Consider the following 26,828-nt stretch of genomic DNA (forward strand, 5'->3'; position numbering starts at 1 on the left):
GCTGTGTCTGTCAGCGTAGTGTCCAGAGCATGGAGGCGCTACCAGGAGACAGGCCAGTACATCAGGAGACGTGGAGGAGGCCGTAGGAGGGCAACAACCCAGCAGCAGGACCGCTACCTCCGCCTTTGTGCAAGGAGGTGCACTGCCAGCGCCCTGCAAAATGACCTCCAGCAGGCCACAAATGTGCATGTGTCTGCTCAAACGGTCAGAAACAGACTCCATGAGGGTGGTATGAGGGCCCGACGTCCACAGGTGGGGGTTGTGCTTACAGCCCAACACCGTGCAGGACGTTTGGCATTTGCCAGAGAACACCAAGATTGGCAAATTCGCCACTGGCGCCCTGTGCTCTTCACAGATGAAAGCAGGTTCACACTGAGCACATGCGCACATGTGACAGACGTGACAGATTCTGGAGACGCCGTGGAGAACGTTCTGCTGCCTGCAACATCCTCCAGCATGACCGGTTTGGCGATGGGTCAGTCATGGTGTGGGGTGGCATTTCTTTGTGGGGCCGCACAGCCCTCCATGTGCTCGCCAGAGGTAGCCTGACTGCCAATAGGTACCGAGATGAGATCCTCAGACCCCTTGTGAGACCATATGCTGACACATGCACATTTGTGGCCTGCTGGAGGTCATTTTGCAGGGCTCTGGCAGTGCACCTCCTTGCACAAAGGCGGAGGTAGCGGTCCTGCTGATGGGTTGTTGCCCTCCTACGGCCTCCACCACGTCTCCTGATGTACTGGCCTGTCTCCTGGTAGCGCCTCCATGCTCTGGACACTACGCTGACAGACACAGCAAACCTTTTTGCCACAGCTCGCATTGATGTGCCATCCTGGATGAACTGCAGTACCTGAGCCACTTGTGTGGATTGTAGACTCCGTCTCATGCTACCACTAGAGTGAGAGCACCGCCAGCATTCAAAAGTGACCAAAACATCAGCCAGGAAGCATAGGAACTGAGAAGTGGTCTGTGGTCACCACCTGCAGAATCACTCCTTTTTTGGGGGTGTCTTGCTAATTGCCTATAATTTCCACCTTTTGTCTATTCCATTTGCACAACAGCATGTGAAATTTATTGTCAATCAGTGTTGCTTCCTAAGTGGACAGTTTGATTTCACAGAAGTGTGATTGACTTGGAGTTACATTGTGTTGTTTAAGTGTTCCCTTTATTTTTTTGAGCAGTGTATATATATATATATATATATATATATATATTGCAGAATGTGTCTCTGACGTGGTTTAGATAAATATTGATTGATGAAAAGGTCATACGGAGAATATTTTTGTGGAATTTTGGCATTGCTTTATTTAGACAGATTAGAAAGAGGGGGAGACATAGAAGGAGTGGGAATATTAATAATACATAAAATAATACTTTATTAGCAAGGCCCTCACATCTTTTATAGGAGTCTGTTACTCCTAATAAAACCTATACAACATCTTTTTCCAGTGAATACAAAAAAAGTATAAACAAAACGGAAAAATATTTGTTCATCAACCCTGTAAGTTGAATTCTTAATGTAGGCTACAATGACAGGAGAATATAAACTTCCTGTTAAAACCTCTCTAGGGTATGTGGGAGTGTCCCACCTCATCAACAGCCAGTGATACTGCAGGGCGCCAAATTCAAAACAACAGAAATCCCATCATTTAAATTCCTCAAGCATACAAGTATTTTACACCATTTTAAAGCTACACTTGTTGTAAATCCAGCCAAAGTGTCCGATTTCAAAAAGGTTTTACGACGAAAGCACACCAAACAATTATGTAAGGTATGAGCCAAGTCACAAATATAGACAGCCATTTTTCCAGCTAAAGAGAGCATTAACAAAAAGCAGAAATAGAGATAAAATGAATCACTAACCTTTGATAATCTTCATCTGATGACACTCATAGGACTTCATTATACACACTACATGTATTTTATGTTCGGTAAAGTTCATATTTATATCCAAAAATCAGAGTTTAGGCAAGACGCTACTGTATCACTTGGCAAAAAGCCTGAGAAAATGCATAGTGCCACATTAAAATGAATGACTATGAAAATGACTATAAAATCAAACTTTCATTAAATCACACATGAAAGATATCAAATTAAAGCTACACTGGTTGTAAATCCAGCCAACATGTCAGAATTCAAATAGGCTTTTCAGCGAAAGCATACAATGCTATTATCTGAGCATAGCACCATTGTAAACAAAAGAGAGAAAACATTTCAACCCTGCAGGAGCGACACAAAACGCAGAATAAAAATATAATTCATGCCTTACCTTTGACGAGCTTCTGTTTTTGGCACTCCAATATGTCCCATAAACATCACAAATGGTCCTTTTGTTCGATTAATTCTGTCGATATATGTCCAAAATGTCAATTTATTTGGCGCGTTTGATCCAGAAAAACACCGGTTCCAACTTGCTCAAACATGACAACAAAATATATCAAAGGTAACTGTAAACTTTGCCAAAAAATGTCAAACTACTTATGTATTACAACTTTACGTATTTTTTAACGTTAATAATCGATAAAATTAAATACGGAATGATATGTGTTCAATACAGGATTAAAACGATATGTAGCATGCCTTCTGTTTGATTGAAACGCATGTTTAGGACACCAGAAGTGCCTCGACTTCAAGATGGCCGTATTTCTTCATTACACAAAGGAATAACCTCAACCTATTTCTCACGACTGTTGACATCAAGTGGAAGCCGTAGAAACTGCAAGCAAGTTGCTTAGAAATCTGGTTTCCCAATGAAACTTCATTGAAAAGACAGTGACCTCCAAAAAGAAAAGAATTCTGAATGGTTTGTCCTTGGGATTTCGCCTGCTAAATAAGTTCTGTTATACTCACAGACATGATTCAAACTGTTTTAGAAACTTCAGAGTGTTTCTATCCAAATCTACTAATAATATGCATATCCTAACTCCTGGCGATGAGTAACTGGCAGTTGAATTTTGGTATGTTTTTCATCCAAACGTGAAAATGCTGCCCCCTACCCTAGAGAAGTTAAAGTGCCTTGTGGTCAACCACAAAACATTCCATCTCTCATATCTCATGACTTATCTCTACAGTAAGACGACCATTGTAAATGTCTCTCTCCAAGTGTTCAGCGTAGATAGTTCAGTTGCTAAGCGTACAATTTGAGTGGAATTGTGGCATTTGTGAAAAAGGCACCAAATTTCACACACAACTAGGTAGGGCAAGTCCTCGGAAGAGTTTTTAGCTATTGCGACTTTTTTTATTACCCCTTTGGTGGCTATTTCTAACATGGACCGCCAACCAGCTCCATTGGGTGTCACGTTCCTGACCTATTTCTGTTAGTTTGTTGTATGTGTTAGTTGGTCAGGACGTGAGTTTGGGTGGGCATTCTATGTTTTCTGTTTCTATGTTGGTTTATGGGTTGCCTGGTATGGCTCTTAATTAGAGGCAGGTGTTTGGCGTTCCTCTAATTAAGAGTCATATTTAGGTAGGTTGTTTCACAGTGTTCGTTGTGGGTGGTTGTCTCCTGTGTCAGTGTTTGTCGCACCATACGGGACTGTTCGGTTTGTTTGTTCATCGTCATTTTTGTGTAGGCTATTTTCCCGGTTCGTGCGTTCTCGTGTTTTATTGTAAGTTCGTATGTCCAGGTTTGTCTACTCCGTTTTGTTATTTTGTTAATTAGTCCAGTGTATTTCCTTTCGTGTTTTTTCCGTCTTGTTTATTAAAATCATGTCTTCAAACTCCGCTGCATTTTGGTTCAATCCCTGCTCCTCCTCATCGGATGAAGAGGAGGAGGACAACCGTTACATTGGGCCATATTGAACAGGAGTCACAAGGCCATATCGCCATACATATACCTGGAAATTAAATTCTACAGTGTGTGACTTAAATAATTACTGACAAATGGATCAACCAAATCAAGAAGGTGTAACCATGGCAGGAATAGGTGGGATGATAAGAGGGACAGGATGGGGTGGTTGGAGGGACAGGAATGTGAAAGGAAGGACAGGAGGGGAGACAGGAAAGAAAAGAGGGGTGATAGGAGAGACAAGATGGGTGATAGGAGAGACAATAACAAGGATGGGAGAGATGAGAGGAGGGGAAAGTGAGGAAGGTGTTTGTATCAGGACGCGTTTAAAGGAATGTTCTCTCTAACTATAAATCCGTTTAAAAAAAAACATTTTCTATAGTGAGGGTTTGTAATGCAAGTTGAGATGTCCTTGGATGAATGTCAACAAGATGCATGACCGACACATTCCTAAACAAACATTGGGTGTATGACTTTTGGTTCGAAACTTCTGTGAAACATCACAGCACAGTTGATAAATATATGGCAAATAGAAATCAAAGCTGGATGATGTTCAGAGATAGATGGGAGGGGTTGATAGGAGCTGAAGGGTGGGACTAACAGTAACAAGATTGTCAAATATACTGTGTATGTATATAGTATGTATAAGCTGGAAGCCTAAGTGTTGTTGTCCATTAGCTTACTCCAACTAGGGGAGGGGTGTAAACCCAGTACAAAGTAAATTCACACTCACATAACCACGGTTCAATGACCTTAAAAGTGCATTCAGCTGACTGAGAAAACAACTTACGCAACACATTCTTTTTTTCAAGCCGCCAACAAATGTGTTGTTTTGTTCTCATTCTGCTTTGAGTTACCAAGGACACAGATTTTACAACGTGACTAACTGCCAAGACAATACATAAGGGCGTCTCTGGTGTGGCATTCCTGACAGACACCATGGCCTTACAGTATAAAAAAACACTGAGGAATGTAGTGACCTACTGTCTAACATCTGATATATCTACTCATCTACACTCCAAATCCTGGTAAATAACCTGTATAGTCTACTTTATGTAACCTGTATAGTCTACTTTATTATGTAACCTGTATAGTCTACTTTATGTAGCCTGTATAGTCTACTTTATGTAACCTGTATAGTCTACTTTATGTAACCTGTATAGTCTACTTTATGTAACCTGTATAGTCTACTTTATGTAACCTGTATAGTCTACTTTATGTAACCTCGTTAGTCTACTTTATGTAACCTGTATAGTCTACTTTATGTAACCTGTATAGTCTACTTTATGTAACCTGTATAGTCTACTTTATGTAACCTTCAAGAGGGATATGTTGGTCACATTCATTTTCTTCACTTTATTGAGTGCTTGCATGTCTTCTGTTTGACACCAAATTATATCTGGTACATTGTCCTGTCTTTATACAGTATACTGTATATTCTGGTAATGGGAAAAATGTGTAGTTTTCACTTTTGGTTCCTTGACAATAGCATATTTAAAAATAGAATATGATGATGAAGGGGTGAGGTTTGAATATAAAGGGCAACATTTTCTGTGAGCACTGATGATCTGTGATAAGGTGATGAGTATTTAGTCAGATTAAAGTGTAAATAGTGTGAAAGTGCATTGCCCCCAATGCAATCAGCAAGTTGTTATAATCCAAACATATTTATTTAAAATGCTCTGTTTCTTTAAAAAAAGGGGGTTGTGATATTTCTCTGTGTCTTCTTACCGAGACTACTAAGAGTTGTTTTGAAGCCATGCATTTATACACGTGTCTTGTTTTACTTTGTATAAAATAATAAAATGCAGTAGGACAGGATCTTTCTACATGTGTCTCCGTCCATGATTATATATCACAGTCTCAAGGTTAATGAATTAACAGGTTATAGAGCAAACATCGCAATTATCACAACACATAGGTTTAAATCTGCCTTTTTTTGGGGGGGGGTCTTTCCTAGTGATTTTACCCACACACCACTACACATACAGTACAAACTCCAGTCAGCCACACTGGAATTGAATAAAACCGACACCATCTCAGCTTCTGTGTGTATTTTCTGTAAAGCTGATATTTACTATGGGTTGGGTTTGGACAGACAGAAATTATACAAGTCTAACAGAGTGTAAATGTTTAATAAAGTGTTTAATACATTTTTAAATGAAGAAGACACAAACCATTAAAGCAATATTTTTCCAGCATCAATACAATGTCCATGAAAATAAGCAGCCATTGTTTACTGTACATTTTACAAAACCTGATGGATGAAACAAAAAAAGTGTTCAAGTTGAGTTTTCAGTGACCCTTTACTTTACAGTGAAATAGTTCTGAATTGAATATGAACTATTTGCTCTTAGATAGTCATTCATCAAGCTCCCAAGGAGGGAATGGGAGATGTATTATTGTCACGATCGTCTATGGGTGAGAGAGAGGACCAAGGCGCAGCGTGTGCAAAATACATTTCTCTTTTATTGAGAGAAGGGAAAAACACGCAACGAACACTATAACAAAACAAAACAAAACAACAAACGATCGTGAAGCTATAAACGTAAGTGCACACACAAGCTACAAACGTACAACATAGACAATTACCCACAAAACCCCAATGCCTATGACTGCCTTAAATATGGCTCTCAACTAGAGACAATGAACCACAGCTGCCTCTAATTGATAACCAATCTAGACAGCAATAGACATACAAACACCTAGAGTAGACACTGACCCATTTACCCTACAAAACCCCTAGACAATACAAAAACACATACATTCCCCATGTCACACCCTGACCTAACTAAAATAATAAAGAAAACAAAGAATACTAAGGCCAGGGTGTGACAGTACCCCCCCCCCCCCCCCAAAGGTGCGGACTCCGGCCGCACAACCTGACATTGAAGGGGAGGGTCCGGGGTGGGCCTTATTATGGCGGCGGCTCGGGTGCGGGACGTGGCCCCCAATCCACCATTGTCAATAACCGCTTTGGTGGCGCCTCTGGAGCGGCGACCCTTTTAGCAAGTCCCGGACTGAAGACCATCCCAGAGGGTAGCTCCGGACTGAGGGGTAGCTCCGGACTGAGGGGTAGCTCCGGACTGAGGGGTAGCTCCGGACTGAGCGGTAGCTCCGGACTGAGGGACGGCAGCTCCGGACTGAGTGACGGCAGCTCCGGATTAAGGGACGGCAGCTCCGGACTGAGGGACGGCAGCTCCGGACTGAATGACTGCAGCTCATGGCTGGCTGACGGATCTGGCTGCTCATGGCTGACTGGCGGATCTGGCAGATCCTGGCTGACTGGCGACTCTGGCAGATCCTGGCTGACTGGCGACTCTGGCAGATCCTGGCTGACTGGCGACTCTGGCAGATCCTGGCTGACTGGCGACTCTGGCAGATCCTGGCTGACTGGCGACTCTGGCAGATCCTGGCTGACTGGCGACTCTGGCAGATCCTGGCTGACTGGCGACTCTGGCAGATCCTGGCTGACTGGCGACTCTGGCAGATCCTGGCTGACTGGCGGCTCTGGCAGATCCTGGCTGGTTGGCGGCTCTGGCAGATCCTGGCTGGTTGGCGGCTCTGGCAGATCCTGGGTGGTTGGCGGCTCTGGCAGATCCTGGCTGGTTGGCGGCTCTGGCAGATCCTGGCTGGTTGGCGGCTCTGGCAGATCCTGGCTGGTTGGCGGCACTGGCAAATCTTGGCTGGTTCGCGGCTCCGGCGGATCCTGGGTGACTGGCGGCTCTAGCGGCTCCTGACTGACGAACGGCTCTGACGGCTCGGGACAGACGGGCGGCTCTAATGGCTCGAGACAGACGGATGTCTCAGATGGCGCTGGGCAGACGGATGGCTCAGATGGCGCTGGGCAGACGGATGGCTCAGATGGCGCTGGGCAGACGGATGGCTCAGATGGCGCTGGGCAGACGGATGGCTCAGATGGCGCTGGGCAGATGGATGGCTCAGATGGGGCTGGGCAGACGGGCAGTTCAGGCGCCGCTGGGCAGACGGCAGACTCTGGCTGGCTGAGGCGCTCTGTAGGCCTGGTGCGTGGTGCCGGAACAGGTGGTACCGGGCTGGGGACACGCACCTGAAGGCTAGTGCGGGGAGAAGGAACAGGGCATACTGGACCCTGGAGACGCACATTTGGCCTAGTGCGTGGTGCCGGCACTGGTGGTACCGGGCTGGGGACACGCATCTCAGGGCTAGTGCGGGAAGGAGGAACAGGGCTCTGGAGACACACTGGAAGCCTGGTGCGTGGTGTAGGCACTGGTGGTACTGGGCTGGGGCGGGGAGGTGGCGCCGGAAATACCGGACCGTGCAGGCGTACTGGCTCCCTTGAGCACTGAGCCTTCCCAACCTTACCTGGTTGTATGCTCCCCGTCGCAGTGCTGGGAGGTGGAATAACCCGCACCGGGCTATGTAGGCGAAACGGGGACACCATGCGTAAGACTGGTGCCATGTAAGCCGGCCCGAGGAGACGCACTGGTGGCCAGATGCGTTGGGCCGGATTCATGACATCCGGCTCATTACTCAATCTAGCTCGGCCGATACGAGGAGCTGGTATGTACCGCACCGGGCTATGCACACGTACAGGAGACACCATGCGCTCTACTGCGTAACACGGTGTCTGCCCGTACTCTCGCTCTCCACGGTAAGTACAGGGAGTAGGCGCAGGTTTCCTACCTGACTACGCCACACTCCCTTTTATCCCCCCCCAAGAAATGTTTTGGGCTGACTCACAGGCTTCCTACCGCGTCTTCGTGCTGCCTCCATTCGCCGGTATCCCTCCTCGCACTGCGCCAGAGAATCCTAGGGGGGCTCCGGCACTCGCCCTGGGTCGATCGCCCACCTGTCGATCTCCTCCCACGTAGTGTAGCCCATATCCTGCTCCCTTTGCCATAAATCCTGTGTGTATTGCTCCTGTTGCCGCTTGACACGCCGCTTGGTCCGATTCTGGTGGTTAATTCTGTCACGATCGTCTATGGGTGAGAGAGAGGACCAAGGCGCAGCGTGTGCAAAATACATTCTCTTTTATTTAGAGAAGGGAAAAGCACGCAACGAACACTATAACAAAACGAAACAAAACAACAAACGATCGTGAAGCTATAAGCGTAAGTGCACATACAAGCTACAAACGTACAACATAGACAATTACCCACAAAACCCCAATGCCTATGACTGCCTTAAATATGGCTCTCAACTAGAGACAATGAACCACAGCTGCCTCTAATTGAGAACCAATCTAGGCAGCTATAAACATACAAGCACCTAGACAAGACACTGACCCATTTACCCTATAAAACCCCTAGACAATACAAAAACACATACATTCCCCATGTCACACCCTGACCTAACTAAAATAATAAAGAAAACAAAGAATACTAAGGCCAGGGCGTGACAATTATGTCTACTGTAAAGGAGAGTCATGCTGTAGTTCATGTCTTATGTAGGCTGACAGGCAGAAACAAATGCCCTCATTCAGGGAAATATAACATTCTTGACTCTCAAAATGTGCAATACCCAAGTCAATATTCATCACTAAGAGTCACAAGCAAAACGTATGTTAATTATGAAAGTAGTAAAGCTAAAGGACATTTCTGAACATCCTGTCTTGTAAATTGTGAGAGGAGATAAGAGTTAATGTCTGGTGTTCTCTGTCTTGGCTGAAGAGCTTGGCAGCCCTCCAGTGTTACCAGGTAGAATGTCTTCTTTTTCCCCCTTTTTCCAGCCAGGCCAACTTTCACCCTTTGCCAGTTCTTCAAGAATTCTTTCTACTTTTTTCATGGTTTAATTTTGAGTGCCTTCTAGTGGCTGTAATAGTATGGTTAATCCCCTTAATTTGTCTCGGTCAGTTGCCACAGTTTTAAAAACACTTTGCATTGTACAGTCTACAATCAGCTTCATGATTCTATGTCTCTCATTGTAAACACATTTGTTATTTCAGAGAGTTGGCTATTGCAGACATAAGCCTATGCCATATTATTGACTGTTTAAGAGTATTATCAAGGCAGGATTGCAGTTGCAGCTTTAGAAATAATGTATTGATAACTCATACATCATGTTTTGTTCAAGGCAAGTCAAATACTTTATATACCATTTAGAAGTATTCATATTATTGTAGGTCTATTATATACAACACATTCAGTATTATGTCAAGAAGAGAATAACAGTAAACAGTTACTTATTCTGTGACTGAAAATGCTGTAAATATCAAATGTAGTGTTACATGTCATTTTATTTTGGTATTCAGTTCCTTATATCCACATTGAATTTCACAGACATTTTGTCTGTGGTTAAAGAAGAAAGACAACAATCTATTTTACATACCAAGTTATTTCAATGTATTAAATGAATGATGAACTGCCTATTCTTTGTGGCAGTTATACTGTCACAACATTTTTTTACCCCAAAAGGTTATTTGAGGAACCATTAAAGGGGGTTATTTGAAGAACTTCGAGGTTCCCCCAAAGCTTAAATTTGAAGAACCCCTAATAGATCTTCCAGGAATCTTTTTTTTTTGTGTAGTGCCATCTGGATGATGTGTCACGCAACCATTGGTTGATGCAATGCAACGCCCGAGCATTTAGTCAGACAGGAACTCAACCATGCTCTCTGCTGCATGATAAAACGTAGCTTTCTAGTCGGTCAGGGAATTTCTTGTAGATGATGTTCTCTGCTACAGCCAAGGAGAGATTTTCTCCTGTATTTGCTCTGCATGGAGAAAAGACAACGGGCGCGTTCCAGTGGATCACTTTTGTCAAGTCGGCCTTTAATTAAGTGTGTTGAATAATGGGGATAGAAATTGCCCAACTTGTGACTACATGAAAACTGCATGAACTTTACAAAAACCATGAGATCAAAGGTCATAAAGTTTTGACTGTAGTCACAGATTAACCATTACACATATATTATATTTAACTAGACAAGTCAGTTAAGAACAAATTCTTATTTACAATGACAGCTTACCCCGGCCAAACACGGACGATGCTGGGCCAATTTTGTGCCGCCCTATGAGACTCCCAATCACGGCCGGTTGTGATACAGCCTGGAATCGAAACAAGGTCTGTAGTGACGCCTCTAGCACTGAAATGCAGTGCCTTAGACCACTGCGTCACTCAGGATTCCCTTGACCAGATACTCCAGCTGCTCTAACAATGGAAAGAAATGTATTCAAAAATAGAAGGCAGTCGGGAGGAGGCAAGATCAGGTGGGACCATTCTAGCCAATGACAGGACAGACACACGTGTGAACACCAGACACAACTCCTATATAAAGTGTTGTTTCTCAAAGGTCCTGGGATGTCACGTGTCCTACTTATATCAGTACACTCCTAACAACCTCATCATTACGAAACGTCTAGTCGATCAAATACGCCAAAGTAGCAAATAAGCCATTCCATTTTTTTTGACTAAACTCAACACTCTCATTGACCTCCATACAAACATTCCTCGCTTGGTGAGCAACATTTTTTTTAAAGCCACTGTCACGAGAATTTCTAGTTCCAATGATATTAACTCAAAACTCACTATATACTTTGACCAATTCCCCGGTTAATAGAAGAATTTGACAAAGTCCCAGAAGTCTGCAAAGGTAAGTTCTTTATTCAGAGAGCTCTAAAAATCATACCATGGACATTTGGTTATATACCTCACATTTGGTCATAAATGCCCCTCCTCTTCCCCTAACATTGTTAATACTGTTTATCATATCCTGCCACATGTTACACAATCTACTGCAAATGAGTCTTCAATCATGTTGTGTTTTTTTTCGAACCACGAAAAACGTGACCAAAGAAGTGACTGAAACAGGAACCAACTTTGCCATGATTCATGTATACCGTGGATATTATGTACAAATGATTGAGATATTTGAGGCTCTCTCACCAATTGATAGTACTGCCATGTTGATCTGAGCCTTGCTGGTGGAAAACCACAACAGTGTCCAACTGTCAGCTGTTGCAGATGCACCTCCCCAGACTTTACTCCTCAACTTTCATCTGCAGTCGGTTGCTTCAGCCTTACCTCAAACAAGCCCAATATAGAGAGGGCCATGTAGAATAGCCTAGTAAACCATTCTATCTACAGAAAGCTGCAGAGCTTTAGAATAATGTGGACTGGTCCATATTGGTGTGAGACATACTTAATTGGCACAGCATAGGCTGATATACATCATACAAATATATATATTTTTTATATATATTTTTATATTGAGAGATCAAATAAAAAGGTATACAAATTCTATACGTGAATGAAATTCTCTTTCAACATTTGAATCCTTTCCAAATACTGTTTCAACAGAGAGTACATGATATTACATGCAGTTTTACTTTATACTGTTCTAATCGGAGGAGGCTGGTGGGAGACGCTATAGGAGGGCGGGCTCTTTGTAATGGTTGGAATCAATCAATCAAGTTTATTTTATATAGCCCTTCGTACATCAGCTAATATCTCGAAGTGCTGTACAGAAACCCATTCTAAAACCCCAAACAGCAAGCAATGCAGGTGTAGAAGCACGGTGGCTAGGAAAAACTCCCTAGAAAGGCCAAAACCTAGGAAGAAACCTAGAGAGGAACCAGGCTATGAGGGGTGGCCAGTCCTCTTCTGGCTGTGCCGGGTGGAGATTATAACAGAACATGGTCAAGATGTTCAAAATGTTCATAAATGACAAGCATGGTCAAATAATAATCAGGAATAAATGTCAGTTGGCTTTTCATAGCCGATAATTAAGAGTTGAAAACAGCAGGTCTGGGACAGGTAGGGTTTCCATAACCGCAGGCAGAACAGTTGAAACTGGGACAGCAGCAAGGCCAGGTGGACTGGGGACAGCAAGGAGTCATCATGCCCGGTAGTCCTGACGTATGGTCCTAGGGCTCAGTTCCTCCGAGAGAGAGAAAGAAAGAGAGAAGGAGAGAATTAGAGAGAGCCAAGATGTTCAAAATGTTCATAAATGACAAGCATGGTCAAATAATAATCAGGAATAAATGTCAGTTGGCTTTTCATAGCCGATCATTAAGAGTTGAAAACAGCAGGTCTGGGACAGGTAGGGGTTCCATAACTGCAGGCAGAACAGTTGGAACAGTGGAATCAATGGAATGGAACCAAACACATTGAGACAATGTTTAACTCTGTTCCATTGATTCCATTCCAGCCATTACAATGAGCCCTTCCTCCTATAGCTCCTATCAGCCTCCTCTGGTTCAGATGTATTATGAATGGTTAAAGCCCCCATGCAGGCTTTTTAATTGTATTTTTAAATCATCACTGTATGTCTAATAAATCACTGTGTGTATTTATTTAATGAAAATAAAAATGTTTTTAATAATTTATTTTCCTGAGCCTCTTTTTGCCGTTTCCGTACACAGTCCTGACTGGAGGATAGAATTGTCTAAACTCTAGTAATCTCGATTACCCAGAAGTAAAATTCTCGTGAAAGTTGTCACTTCCCGTTTCACTTCTGGGGGGCATGAGGGTAACAATTGATTTCCGTTGTGTGAAGGAAGGAAGCAAAGTTCCCTCCCTTGCAAAAGGAAACTCTCAGCCAAAACCCGTCTGCTAATTTCACCCGTGTTTACGATCCGTGTGGACACACACTCAAAGTGGTTTTGATAGTACAGACTGGGATATGTTCCGGGATTCATCCGATAACATTGAGGAGTTTACCACAACAGTCACTGGCTTCATCAATAAGTGCATAGAGAATATCATCCCCACAGTGACTATAAGAACATCCCAACCAGAAACCATGGATTACAGGCAACGTCCGTGCTGGGCAAAAGGCTAGAGCTGCCGCTTACAATGAACAGGACACAGGCGAATAGAAGGAATCCCGCTACGACCTCCAGTGAGACATCAAGCATGCAAAGGGACAATATAGGAGGAAGGTGGAATGATATGACACTGTCTACGGCGCTCGTTGTATGTGGCGGGGCTTGCAGACAATAACGTATTACAAAGGGAAACCCAGCCATGAGCTGCCCATTGACGCATAACTCCCAAATGAACTAAATGCCTTTAATGCTTGCTTCGAAGAATGCAGTGCCTTCGGAAAGTATTCAGACCCCTTGACTTTTATCCACATCTTGTTACGTTACAGTCTTATAATTAAAATGGATTAAATAAATAAAAATCCTCAGCAATCTACACACAATACCCCATAATGATGAAGTGAAAACACGTTTTTTAGAAATGTTTGCAAATGTATAAAAAAAGTGGTCTGAGTACTTTCCGAAGGCACTGTATAACACTGTGCTGCATGAAAGCCTTTCCGGATGACTGTGATCTCACTCTCTCACTCTCAAAACATTTAAACAGGTTAACAATCACAAGGAACACCAGGGCGTGTTCTCAAAGCATGCTCAGACAAGCTGGCAGGTGTCTTCAGATTCATTTTCAATCCCTCCTTGTCCCAGTCTGTAATCCCATCCTATTTCAAACTAACCACCATTGTCCCTGTTCCAAGGAGCACCAAGCTAACATGTCTAAAGTGTATTAATGACTATCGCCCTGTAGCACTCACATCTGTAATTATGAAGTGCTTTGAAAGGCTGGTCATGACATACAGTATTTGGTAGCATTGCCTTTAAATTGTTTAACTTGGTTCAATTGTTTTGAACAACCTTCCACAAGCTTCCCACAATAAGTTGGGTGAATTTTGGCCCATTCTTCCTGACAGAGCTGGTGTAACTGAGTCAGGTTTGTAGGCCTCCATGCTCGCACACACTTTTTCAGTTCTGCCCACAGATTTTCTATAGGATTGAGGTCAGGGCTTTGTGATGGCCACTCCAATACCTTGACTTTGTTGTCCTTAAGCCATTTTGCCACAACTTTGGAAGTATGCTTGGGGTCATTGTCCATTTGGAAGACCCATTTGCGACCAAGCTTTAACTTCCTGACTGATGTCTTGAGATGGTGCTTCAATATATCTACATACTTTTCCTGCCTCATGATGCCATCTATTTTGTGAAGTGCACCAGTCCCTCCTGCAGCAAAGCACCCCCACAACATGACGCTGCCACCCCCATGATTCACGGTAGGGATGGTGTTCTTTGGCTTGCAAGCCTCCCCCTTTTTCCTCCAAACATTACGATGGTCATTATGGTCAACAGTTCTATTTTTGTTTCATCACACCAGAGGACATTTCTCCAAAATGTACGATCTTTGTCCCCATGTGCAGTTGCAAACCATAGTCTGGCTTTTTATGGCGGTTTTGGAGCAGTGGCTTCTTCCTTGCTGAGCGGCCTTTCAGGTTATGTCGATATAGGACTCAATTTACTGTGGATACCGATACTTTTGTACCTGTTTCCTCCAGCATCTTCACAAGGTCCTTTGCTTGTTGTTCTGGGATTGATTTGCACTTTTCGCACCAAAGTACGTTCATCTCTAGGAGACAGAACGCGTCTCCTTCCTGAGCGGTATGACGACTGCGTGGTCCCATGGTGTTTATACTTGCGTACTATTGTTTGTGCAGATGGACGTGGTACCTTCAGGTGTTTGAAAACTGCACCCAAGGATGAACCAGACTTGTGGAGGTCTACAATTTATTTTCTGAGGTCTTGGCTGATTTCTTTTGATTTTCCCATGATGTCAAGCCAAGAGGCACTGAGTTTGACGGTAGGCCTTGAAATACATCCACAGCTACACCTCCAATTGACTCAAATTATGTCAATTAGCCTATCAGAATCTTCTAAACCAATGACATCATTTTCTGGAATTTCCCAAGCTGTTTAAAATTAAGCACAGTCAACTTAGTGTATGTAAACTTCTGACCCACTGGAATTGTAATACAATAAATTATAAGTGAAATATTCTGTCTGTAAACAATTGTTGAAAAATGAAGCTGGAATCACAGTCTGATTTTATCCAGCAAATGCGACCCGCTTGCTTACAGCTGCACTAGGGTCTGCACTAGGGTCGGACAGACTTGCTGTGTAGATTAAGATATGGCTTGAAAACATTACCTAAATCCAGGGATGAGAAATGCATTGTTCCATTTTCCCATCTTCTTCGTGTGAGCAGTTTACTATCACTGTTATTCTTTGTTTTGTGCTTTGCATTTGGTATGGAAATTGGTTAATAAACAAAGTTGTTATTATCAGGAGACTGAAAAGATTTGGCATGGGACCCCAGATCCTCAAAAGGTTCTACAGCTGCACCATCGAGAGCGTCCTGACCGGTTGCATCACTGCCTGGTATAGCAACTGCTCTGCATCTGACCATAAGGTGCTACAGAGGGTAGTGCGAACAGCCCAGTACATCACTGAGGCCAAGCTTCCTGCCAGCCAGGACCTATATAATAGGTGGTGTCAGAGGAACGGCCATAAAATGGTCAGAGACTCCAGTCACCCAAGTTATAGACTGTTTTCTCTGCTACCGCACGGCAAGCGGTGCCGTAGCGCCAAGTCTAGTACCAAAAGGCTCCTCAACAGCTTCTACCCCCAAGCCCCTTCACCCCACCTACATGTACAGAATACCTCAACTAACCTGTACCCCTGCACACTGACTCGGTACCGGTGCCCCCTGTATATAGCCTCGTTATTGTTATTCTTATTGTGTTACTTTTTATTATTACTTTTTATTTTAGCATACTTGGTAAATATTTTCTTCTTCTTGAACAGCACTGTTGGTTAAGGACTTGTAAGTAAGCATTTCACGGTAAAGTCTACACTTGTTGTATTCGGCACATGTGGCAAGTAAAGTTTGATTTGATTTGATTTATTATCAGTATTATCATTTGAACTATTATTATTCACATTGCAGGGCTTTCAATACCCAACCAATATAGCAAATGAGGCCACTTGAGTTGTGATGTGTTGCAGAACAATGTGTGAAACTAACAAGTGGAAAAGGATTTCAGTAAATGTATGACGGCAAAGAGAAAGCCTATGGGTATGTCATGGGGTGGGCACTTAAGAGATCCTATATAAAACAAGTGGGAAGACCCACTCTCATACTGTGTCTCTTTAGTATCCTTACAGGAGTATAGAAACAACTACTACTACTACTACTATTACTATTATTACTACTACTACTACTACTGCTTCTCCTACTACTAGTGCTCTCACACAGGGCTTGAGACTGACAGATCTTTACTCCAAACAGGAACAGCAAAGTTTATCTGTCTGGTGAGTAGCCTTTGGTGTACAAAGATGGAAACTGAACTAAATTATTTGAAATAGAAAGTTATAGGTGATGTTTTTTCTAATGTACTTTTTCCTTTAAATTATATGTATAATGATGTACAGCAGTGGGGAGCATTTATTTAATGTTACCCCACACTTCAGTTAGATGGAACCTTTGTGTGGGTCTTTTAACAATGTTGGTCAGGCATCTTGTTGACATTCATCCAAGGACACCTCGACTTGCATTACACACCCTCACTGTAGAAATATTTTCTCATGAAATCATGTGCTTTCACATCTCCTGTCCCTGCCATTATCTTTCCTGTCCCTGCCCTGCCTCCGTCTTACCGATCACCCCTCCTGTCTCTCCTCTCACCCCCCCTGTCTCTCCTATCACCCCTCCTGTCTCTCCCATCACCCCTCTTGTCCCTCATCCTGTCTCTCCTGTCACCTCTCTCATCCTTGCCATTGGTAGACCTTCCTGAAAACAATGGCACAATACTTAGCTTAAACCTGTTCTGCCAGTTCATGTCTTTAAAGATTAGAATGTTCCAATGTGGTTAGCCAAAAAGATGACAAGATAATTGACAGAGTCATTTTCTAGGCTTAATATCAAACAGACATGCCACATTTCTGGTTCGTCCACAACTTGTTTCCTGCTTGTAGAAGGGCACGGTTGCAGGAATCCTTTTCTATAACTATAAGTCACATGATTTCATGAGAAAATGTTTCTGCGGTGAGGGTATGCAATGCAAGTCAAGGTGTCCTTGGATGCATGTCAACAAATGCATAAATGCGTCCTAGTACTGGGGGAGGGTGTCCGTATTGGGATTACATGATAACCAACACTGGAGTAGGTTATCCATACAGTGTAGGGGATACTTCAAAAGTAGATAGAATGTCTATCTTATGGGGTGGGTCTGGGAAATACGCAAGAACCATGTAAAGGTGATGAAATCCTACTAACCATCAAGTCTATTAAGCTCTCCGATGCAGGTGCCTATACCCTGGGATTGGAAAGAAACGAGGCGGACACGATGGGGATGTTTACCATAACAGTGCAGCCAAAACCACCACCAGTTCCAGCCGGACAGAGCCAGATCCAGTCGAACTACTCCACCACTCCAGGTCCAACTCCAAATCCACCAACTAAAATGCCAAACCCAGTACAGGTAATTAATGTTAAAGATATTACGGACAGCGATCAATTAGGCACTGAAACATGATATGAAGGAAGGGAAAATATGTGGCTGGCATACATGCGATATACAGCTAAAACACTTAACAGAAAGGACTGTGTTATCTGTGGTCATGCTAGGCCCGTTCTGGCAACACACCCATTTGCTCTAAGTGACGGGGAAGGTTGGATGTGCATATTGGAGGGATTTTACCATGATAAACCCAATTCAACCCTGTGTAAAGCTTTGAGTCTTGTGTTCCCAGAAGTTCCTCCCCAGAAGGCCCCGTGGGGTGTTAAGGCATATGGGGGAAACTACAGCTGTATCACTGGTACAGGTAGGGGTGTAGACTATGGGTGGCTGCCTGAAGCTGATTGCATCAGTAATGTAACCATTAATACTACCTGGCCGGTAGAAGGACTGAATCAAACTAGAGGCGTTGCTGACGTATGGTTGATATCTGGACCAAACAGGCGCTTAACACCTATTCTTAGAGGTGACTGACAGGGTACGTGCGCCTTAGCCAGTCTGATAATACCATTAACCATTATTGACGTTACAGCTAACCAACTTCTAGGATCCACACAGGGGGGGCATGCACGTGACCCATCCATTAGGAGACAGAGACGTAGTGCACCGTGGACTGAGGGGGTGGACAACATCCACACCAACCTGTTGGGGCTGCCGGTAGGTGTCCCACAGGAATTCCAAGCCTTGAGCAGAAATGATGGTTTATGGCATCTGTTACCCTTTATCGGTCCAGCAATTGTTGATGCTAAACAGACCTCCTGGATAAATTATATTTATTATAATCAGCAACGCTTTGTTAACTATACTCATACTGCACTCACAGGTATGGCTGAACAACTGGAGGCTACCTCTAGAACTGCCAGGCAAAATAGACTAGCCCTAGATATGATCCTAGCCAATCAAGGTGGGGTCTGCAAAATGTTTGGAGAACAATGTTGTACGTTTATCCCTAACAATACTAGCCCTGATGGGAGCATTTCGAAAGCTTTAAGTGGTCTAGATAAACTATCAGTGGAGATGAAAGGCTTGGCTGGAGTGGAGGAGAGTGGACTGTTCTCCTGGTTGGGTGAGTGGTTTGGTAAGTACACTGCATTGGTGGTTCCTGGATTTCTGACCCTAATAGTTGTATTTCTTATGTTAATGTGCTGTGCTGCATGTATTATCCCCTGTTTGAGGAAATATTTTACAGATGTTGCGCACGCTGCGGGTATGATGCCACTGCTTGCTCCCGGGGGGGATGCTGAGACTGTCTTGGCAGAGGATGATCCATGGTTGGCGGTAAAAAAATAAAAAATAAATTGCTTATTTTTAGTTTAATTCATTGCTTTTTGTTTCACAATATATCCTTGTAATCTTTTACCCTGTATCCTGTATCCTGTACCCTTTACCCTGTAACTTATGTCAAGGTTTCAATTTCCTGGGTGGCTGGTAGCCAACCTAGTATCAGTTAGGTGTAGCAGGGTGGACTAGATGGTTTTTATTCTTTATACAATAAAGGTGTGTTTATTTTAATCTTTGTATTCTGAGTGTGACATCCTAATAGGGGTGTCAAAAGGGGGACTCCTAAAAATGCCTATGTTATCTAATATGTTACTATGGTACTGAGAATGTGTTCTGAATGGTCATTAAAGGTTTAAAGTTCCTGGGTTTATCTACAACCTGGTATGTATGTATCGATCATTGAACTTGATGGTTTCTGTTTTAATTTACACATAATTTACACCCCTGAGGGGTGTAAAAAGGGGGATTGTGAGGATTGAAAATATGATTGGCCTATAATGGGGGTCTGTGTGTGTGCTGGAAGTAACATTTTGCCCCAGATAGTGTGCTGAGAGGCTGTGGTTAACCTTGGGCGGGAACAGTATGTTAAATGAGGACACATACATAAGAAAACAATGTTGCAAGGCGGGAACAGTATGTTTAGCTATTGACACCTGCATAGAAAACAATGTTGCAGAACTGTCTGTGTTAAATGAGGACATGAACACATGTGGCCTCAGTATCCAGGGTGTGGGCGCATAATCTGCCCAACAATGGCGCCGGACAATTGGAGCGCCAGGGGCTGGGACCAGCCTGTGCGCCAGCGATAGGCTGAGTAAAGTCTAAACCACACTCGGCCTCTACTCTGACAGGCCAGCTCAGAAGCGGGAACGAACTCTGTCAGAAGTATATTAGATGAACTTTGTCAGGAAACAAGTCAGTTCTCTGTTCTGCCCTGCGTGGTGATACAGTGAACCTATATATACCAAAATTGCATTTACCATTTATCGCTTGAGTTTAATAAAAATACTTAAAGTATATTCGGTGACTCTGAGTCACATCTTATCCTGATACCAGATTTGATTGACGCAACCCTTAACAGTACAAGCAACAACACTAATTCAAAAACAAAGTAATGCAGCAAAAGATTATTAAATAATATTTCTGCAATGAATGTACTATATTTTGTGAGCGAGTCAGAGAAGGCAGAACAATTATTTGACAAGAAAAATATGATTGTTTTTTTACAGGCTGTGCCTCACAATAATATTCCAGAGGCAGAGAGACTGTTGGCATTGTGTCATCCTTAGTTTGGGCAGCCATGTTAGGTTTTGGCTGCCATTTTACTGTAAATGACCATACTGCAAAAAATTATCTTGTTGTTAGCTTTTTGCATAATGCGTGATACAGCCTACAAAAACTTGATTGATTAATTATGTATCCTTTGAATACTACATGATATATAATATCATATATTTGTCATGTTATACACTTCATAAAAACTTCCATAAAGACATTATAAATGCTTATAATTGGTTGATTCATTATTATACAATTAATAATAATGTGCAAGTATTGTACAATCGAGGTGCGTAAAGCTCTTAGAGACTTACCCAGAAAGACTCACAGCTGTTATCACTGCCAAAGGTGATTCTAACATGTAATGACTCAAAAGCATTTCGCTACACTCGCAATAACATCTGCTAATCATGTGTCTGTGACCAATAAAATAAATACAATTTGATTTGGGTGTGAATACTTATGTAAATGAGATATCTCTGTATTTCATTTTCAATAAATTAGAAAAAAATTGTAGAAACATGTTTTCACTTTGTCATGGGATATTGTGTGTAGATGGGTGAGTAAAAACATCTATACAATCCATTTGGAATTCAGGCTGTAACACAACAAAATGTTGAATAAGTCAAAGGCTGTGAATACTTTCTCAAGGCAATGTAACTTATAAATGCCTCGTGAGCTTCTTTCAACTGTCGTACCCCATCAGAACCAAAAATATAAGCTTGCCATCGCTCTGTCTATGAATTTGAGAATAGTTACATTTCTCCAGGCCCGTTCAGCTCTTTGCCAAAACAGAGGCGAGTTGTCCGCTTTGTTATGGTTTCTTTCAGGCATGAACTGGTATGTTCAGATTGAATTAAAACAAAGTTTCATGGTGGTTATTGGGAGGGTGTGCGGAACAAACCATTGTTGTGTTTCAGGTGGCAGAGAGCCAGCAGTCAAACACTCACTGTTTGTTTAGGGCATAACCGTCTCTCATCACACAGACACTTCAGTTAAATGGAACCTTTGTGTGGGGCTTTTAACAATGTTGGTCAGGCATCTTGTTGACATTCATCCAAGGACACCTCAACTTGCATTACACACCCTCACTGTAGAAATATTTTCTCATGAAATCATGTTATTTCACATCTCCTGTCCCTGCCATTATCTATCCTGTCCCTGCCACCGGCCCTCCTATCACCCGTCCTGTCCCTCCTATCACCCCTCATGTCCCACATATCACCCCTCCAGTCTTACCTATCACCCCTCCAGTCTCTCCTATCACCCCTCCTGTCTCTCCTCTCACCCTTCCTGTCTCTCCTATAAACCCTCATGTCTGTCCTATCACCCCTTCGGTCTCTCATGTCCCCCATCCTGTCTCTCCTCTCACCCCTCCTGTCTCTCCCATCACCCCTCCTGTCCCCCATCCTGTCTCTCCCATCACCCCTCCTGTCCCTCCTGTCCCTCATCCTGTCTTTCCTGTCACCTCTCCTGTCTCTCCTATCACCCCTCCTGTCTCTCCCATCACCCCTCCTGTCCCTCCTGTCCCCCATCCTGTCTCTCCTCTCACCCCTCCTGTCTCTCCCATCACCCCTCCTGTCTCTCCCATCACCCCTCCTGTCCCTCCTGTCCCTCATCCTGTCTTTCCTGTCACCTCTCCCGTCCTTGCCATTGGTAGACCTTCCTGAAAACAATGGCACTATACTTAGCTTAAACCTGTTCTGCCAGTTCATGTCTTTAAAGATTAGAATGTTCCAATGTGGTTAGCCAAAAAGATGACAAGATAATTGACAGAGTAATTTTCTAGGCTTAATATCAAACAGACATGCCACATTTCTGGTTCGTCCACAACTTGTTTCCTGCTTGTAGAAGGGCACGGTTGCAGGAATCCTTTTCTCTAACTATAAGTCACATGATTTCATGAGAAAATGTTTCTGAGGGAGGGTATGCAATGCAAGTCGAGGTGTCCTTGGATGAATGTTAACAAGATGCCTGACCAACATTGTTAAAAGACCCACACAAAGGTTCCATCTAACTGAAGTGTGTGATGAGAGACGGTTATGCCCTTAACAATAATTTGACAAGAAAAATATGATTGTTTTTTACAGGCTGTGCCTCACAATGATATTCCAGAGGCAGAGAGACTGTTGGCATTGTGTCATCCTTAGTTTGGGCAGCCATGTTAGGTTTTGGCTGCCATTTTACTATAAATGACCATACTGCAAAAAATGATGTTGTTGTTAGATTTTTGCATAATGCATGATACAGCCTACAACAACTTGATTGATGAATGATGTATCCTTTGAGTACTACATGATATATAATATATTTGTCATGTTATACACTTCATAAAAACTTTCATGAAGACATTATAAATGCTTATAAATGGTTGTTTCGTTATCATACATTTTATGATGTTAGGTTCAAATTAACCTTATAAAATTTCACGGACGCGTAATATAGCGAAAACCAAGTTTATTTCCCCATTGGGTCAATACAGCTACATAAGACCAAGAACATATTCACAAAAGCACTGATATTTAACCCCTTCTCCTATGCTGAGTCTCCTCCTACACATCCGAACAGCAAATGCATCTCTGTTGCTAGACAGAACCTTAGTGATATCTGTTCTTCCTCACTTCATCTAACCTGACCTCTGCCTCAAAGTGCTCACTCCTTCCCAACTCACGGCTGTCATGTTAACTCATATCAGACTGTGTCTCTTCTCCTCCCAGAGGATCCCTGATTGCTAACAATAGCATATCCTGACAGAAGGTAATGTATAACATTTACACTCTCTCCCTCAGTGACATGAATAAGTATATTTCATATTTTCAGAACCCAACAGTCCCTCCTCTTGAACATTAGCTTCCTACTGTTCAATTTACATAAACTTGGAATTTACTTATAATGAACAAACAATGATAAGAAAACATGAACAAAAACTAAAACATGATTAACATTCACAGTGAGGTTTACAAACTCAAGAGACTTATGGCCTCTGTTCTATAGTCACACCATGCACACTCTTATTTCCATTTCTCCTAGAACACTGATAATAACATGTCCACTGGAAATGTTGACTTCTTCCATTTCAACTTTCTCCTTCTGGTTCCTAAGAGAGTAATAGCACAGGACTTGAAAAGAAACGAGAAACACAAAACAGAACAGTATTAACAATGCGGTAACCTATGCATAATTATATATGCAAAGAAAACACAAAGTTTGATTACATGACAATTCCCACTCTCTCTTCGCCTGATTCTATGCCTTCAGGATACTTTCTGCTGTATTCCACAAAAATGAAGGCCCTAGAAAACCTCCTCAAGCTTTCTCTCAGTCTTCCCCACCAGGCCACAGGTTATAAGAGTGGTTCCCAAGCCATTTTCACTTTGTTCCCCATCTCCTTCTTCCTCCATTGCCACCTGATAGGCACGTCACCTGATTGGCATGTCACCTGATAGGCAAGTGCGTAGCCATAATCAATGCTACATCCTCTTGAGGTAACTCAGCACTGTATACACGTTTCACATCAATGCCTCCAGAATGTTGTCCAGTGTACAATTACCCCAACATCTATACTTTTATATGATGCATTAACCAATAAAGCATCTAACCCAACCCAACTATGGCGGTTAAAGTAGCTCACAAATCAAATCAAATCAAATCAAATTTTATTAGTCACATACACATGGTTAGCAGATGTTAATGCGAGTGTAGCGAAATGCTTGTGCTTCTAGTTCCGACAATGCAGTAATAACCAACAGTAATCTAACCTAACAATTCCACACTACTACCTTACACACACACACAAGTGTAAAGGGATAAAGAATATGTACATAAAGATATATGGATGAGTGGTGGTACAGAACGGCATGGCAGATGCAGTAGATGGTATAGAGTACGGTATATACATATGAGATGAGTACTGTAGGGTATGTAAACATAAAGTGGCATAGTTTAAAGTGGCTAGTGGTACATGTATTGCATAAAGATGGCAAGATGCAGTAGATGATATAGAGTACAGTATATATACATATGAGATGGGTAATGTAGGGTATATAAACATTGTATTAAGTGGCATTGCTTAAAGTGGCTAGTGGTCAACCCATCTGCATGTCTACAGTGGAATCTAGTCTTTCTCTCTCTCTTTAGCTCTGCTTCTTCTCTCATGGCGTCTTGAAGCTCACCCATTATGCAGCTAGATCTCAAATCAAATGATATTCCAACAATGCTACTAAAATCATCCCTGCTACACCATAGTCCAATTCCATGCTGTTACTATAGCCTCCTTCAATTACTGTCCATACAGCGACTGCATTGAGAATAACTACTGCATTGAAATCTGTCAAGTGTTTGCTGGCTGTTAGAAATTGGGAAAAGATGAGTGACTTTTGAAGAGTATCCAACCTAACAAAACTCTGAGTCACAGGTTTCTTGAAAGTTAACAATAGCGTCTGAAATGCCAACACTATCTCTGCTACTCTTACCAGGATCTGCGTGTGTGTAACGTTCGATTTAACTTCATAATAGTCTCTATATTGTGCACAGTTAGATGCCCTCCCTCCCCTACGAGCTATCTCCTGTAACAATATACATAGAGTGGTATCATACCCAGAGACTATCACACTGACCATAATTTATGAGCCCCCACAGATCTCCACCCCCGTCACATTCCATTCCACCAGCTTGACGTAAACATTCTGTCTACAAATACATTTCCACTTATATCATTCCATCTAAGCCGTAACACAATAGTCACTAATATAGTTATACCCATACTAAAACATTCTCAAATTAATTATTCAATATACACCAATCCCTCCTCTGGATCAATGATCACTATTATTTTCCAAGGCACCTAAAAAACAGATTGACTTGAACAGGGAAGAGAGAAAATACATGTTTAATAATTTCACACCACCCTTGATGCGACTTAGACTTGGAAGAGAACCGTCCATCCGCTCCGTTCTATGGCCATGGGATGCTAGTCTCCATGCCCGTCTCCTTCATTTTCATCCTTGGGTTTTAACGCGACACAAAGACTATGAGCCTTGTATGCAATTAATTGTACTGTATCATCCAGCAATCCATATGCATTAGGATTATGATAACATTGTATAACAAAAACCTCTTCATGGTTCACTCAAGATATTTTCCAGTGAGTTCTCTAATAACCTCCCTCTTGGAGGACACTTAAATATATGGTTTCTAAAGAGAAAACCCCTCCCAAGACCCAATAAGTTCGACCAGTGCACCCATCCCACACATTTTGAGAGTAGCGCTCTCTCTCGCTTTATCCTCATCATAATTAAAACATTTGATAAATTATCCAACCCAAACTTAGAATAACAGTCCTTAGTGCTTTACTTTGAGTCTATCACTTGAATTCAATCTTCTCAACCTGGCACACACCATCACGATTAGAATGTACATTTACAAACGGGGCCTTTTATTGCCTGTAATAACTCTTCTCATTACAACCCGCATTTGTCCCTGTTTTCCTGTCTCGATTGGCATGGTAATGAAAGATCGGTATCTCAATGCATTCTTAGTCTAAATTGCGCAGTGTGTTGTCGTGTCGTGACTGTCATTAATGTGATGACTGCTATTCATTGAATAATTACATACCACGTTCAATTATTATGCAATTAAATAAATTATATAACAATTAGTTAAGTAGTAATCTGGGGCACCACAGGAAAAGTTTATTTAACAAATATCTCGATATCATAGCCGTCATACATCAATCATCATTATTACCTCAACAGTCTCATTCTGAACAGCGTAATATCCTATAAATCTGCACGAACTCTAGTCTCCATGATGAATCAGCGATACACAAATTGGCTTAATTATTTATTTACTAACTAAATAATCACACAGAATTACATAAACACACACACAGGATACATAATATATTGGTTACTAACATGATGCAATGAAAAGTCCCAAGTGGAATAACCCGATATGACAGCTTGTTACACAATGAAAGGGGGGAAGAAAGAGCAGGAGAAGAAGAGACAAAGGAATTCAACTATTGTACATACAGTTGAATAATACGCTCATTGTAAATATGGATATTTAGCACCCTAACAACCGCTCATTAGAAATGCAACACATATTTACGCTCGTATGTCTTTGTCGTCTCGCTCTGTTGAAAGCGCCTGATCAGTCTGTGGAGTCAGTCGAC

The sequence above is a fragment of the Salvelinus alpinus genome, chromosome 6 (genome assembly GCF_045679555.1).
Source record: "Salvelinus alpinus chromosome 6, SLU_Salpinus.1, whole genome shotgun sequence".
In the NCBI taxonomy this organism is placed as follows: Eukaryota; Metazoa; Chordata; class Actinopteri; order Salmoniformes; family Salmonidae; genus Salvelinus; species Salvelinus alpinus.